General features: G+C 51.3%; 1 pseudogene; it reads left to right on the plus strand.

Annotated features, from left to right (window-relative positions):
* Positions 1 to 1615: 1615 nt before the first annotated feature.
* On the plus strand, positions 1616 to 2643 carry LOC133927643 (bZIP transcription factor 29-like; annotated as a pseudogene).

Consider the following 2643-nt stretch of genomic DNA (forward strand, 5'->3'; position numbering starts at 1 on the left):
GCGCCGAACAAGAGGGGTGGCCGACCAACAGTGGCGAACAGCCGTACTTTCACCAGAATGGCGCAAATGGGCTCGGATCACAACGAGGAATGGCACAAAAGAGATAGGGGAGCACAGAGGTTCTCACAGTGGGCTTCACACTGGCAGAGGAGGTCGGAGGGCGGCCGACAATGGAGAATGGTGGGCAGTGGTGCTCGGTCACGGTGGGGACAGCGTTCCGGCGGATCAACGACGACGATGAGCTCCGGGATTGACTCCTGAATGACCTGCCGAGGCGGAGAGCTGGTTAGCTTGGCCAGAGATGGTGTGGAGGCACGAAAACGGCGACGGCGGTGGCACTCACCGGAGATGAAGAAGGAGCAGATGGCGACGGTGCTACGGGCAAAGAGAGGTGGCGAATGAGGGTGGAAAACATGCGAAACAATGTCGTGAACATGGGCGGCGGCTTAAATAGATGGAAGGGTGAGCGGAACGGCCAAGGCGCGTGCGAGGGAGGAACAGCCGGCGGCAGTCATAATGGCCGGTGATTTTTCTCATTGATTCGAGCAATGAAGCAGGGGATTGATGAGAGGGGTTAGCGGGGAGGGTTAAAGGGTGAATAATGCCTTGAATCCGGCCGTTTCCAAGAGGAGAAAATGCGCAGGAAGGCGCTGGATCGGTGACGGAAGGTGGAGGGGAACGGGCGGTTGGAGGTAGGAGAAGGGGAGCCAGCGGCTCTGCTTCGGCAATAGCTCGGCTTGTGATGGGTCCGCATGTCAGAGAGAGGCACCGGCTCGCGCACGAAAGAGGCTAGCTCGGACAGGCGGCTCTGGCCGAGAGAGTGAGGAGGGGGAGGGAAATAGGGCCGTGGCCCAGGCGGGAAGGAGGGGAGGGAAACCGGCCCAAGAGAGAAAAGAAGGGAAGGGGAGAGAGGGGTTTGGGCCGGGTCTGAAAGAGGTTTCGGCCCATGAGCTTTTACAAATTTTGAAATCCCTTTTCTTTTAGATTATGAACTATTTCCAAAAAAGGATTTAAACTAGCGCCTTCTAGTGAATTTTTGCAAACTTTTTCCACGAATAAAAACCTATTGCAACTAAGATGGCATGAATGCAACAACCTTATATAACCTATGTCAATTTAATTTAGAAATTAATTTCTTCTAAAGAACAAAATTTCAACACCTATTAAATTTCTAACAAAATTTTAAATTATTGCAAAAATTGAATTTTAGGGTGTCACACCCACATGGCTGCCTTCCATCCCGCTCTTCATTGCTCCCCCTAATTCCACTCCATCCCCATGATCGTCCTCCCATCCGCCAACCACCCCTCCACCCTCTTCCACTCTTCATCGATTAAGCGCGTCAACGTCCAGCCATAGCGATATGCGCATTGCTGCGTTCCTTCTCTGCCTCACTGTCTAGGCACGGTCTCTGCGCTCATGAAGACAATCTCCTCTCTCCTACCCAATGATGACATCAGTGAGGTACTGCCGCGTGAGGCCCTCCTTTGACCTGAATCGAGCGAATCAAAGCAGACGATCTGAATAAGTGTCCATGTACTCGTGCCTCTCATCATCTCTCCAGCAATCAGTGCACCCATAGGTGCTTCTACCATTCCCCTACGGCTAGATCTCTATGCCGTCGAGCCACAACGGTGGGGGCCACCATACTATCGATGTCCCAGCTCCTCTTCTTCTCGCTCAACTTGCTCCCACCGCCATTGTACGCTGATCAATCTATGACACCCGCTATACTGCCTTCCTCGCTACAGTCGAGCTCCAACCTGCCACCGTTTGGACTGCCGCTGAGGTGAGCGGGGCACCGACGGTGGTAGAGCGACATCCCCTTCGGTTTCACGCAGCTCAGTCCACCTCTGCTGCCACTGGCACCGATGAAGCGTGAGGTAGACAGGCGGTAGAGGGCTACAGATCGGACAGTGATGACACAGCCATGTACGACCTCGTCAACGCCTACATGGACCTAGATGGACTGGACCTGCTCAACTCCTCCAAGAAGCTCCATGACGACTGTGACAACTGCGTGAGTGACACACGCACTAGGAGCATGGCGGAGAGCAGTGAGAATGAGGTGGATAGCCAGTCCACATCGGTAGAGAGGAAGGATGGGTGCAAGTTCCAGCATTATTGCATCATGTCGATGGATAGGGGAAAGTCCCTGGAAGGAGGTGTTGTGGCACTGTTTGATACAGAGTTTGCAAATGGAGAGTTCACTGAGGCCAAGAAGAAGAAGATCATGGCAAACAAGCAGCTTGAGGAGATAGCTTTGACATACCCCAAGAGAGTCAAGAGGTGTGCATTTCTTCGTATGTTTGGGACATTCATCCCTTTTCTGGAAATTGAGCATTGTATCTTGTACAATTTTTCAGGATTCTGACAAATCGACAATCTACAGTGCGTTCAAAGGAGCGCAAGATAAGGTACATTCAAGAGCTTGACCATAAGGTATAGGTATTGCAAACAGAGGCTACTACGCTCTCAGCAAAATTGATAATGTTGCAGGTTTGTTCTGTGGAGCTAATGGAGATTTTATGGCATAATAATATATTGATTTTGTGCCAATATTTTTCATGATCATTTGAACCTGAATGGGTTGTAGCACAGGATACATTCTCCGACCAAGGCAAGCTAAGTAATTTTGGATGA

This window comes from Phragmites australis, chromosome 8, assembly GCF_958298935.1.
Source record: "Phragmites australis chromosome 8, lpPhrAust1.1, whole genome shotgun sequence".
Lineage (NCBI taxonomy): Eukaryota > Viridiplantae > Streptophyta > Magnoliopsida > Poales > Poaceae > Phragmites > Phragmites australis.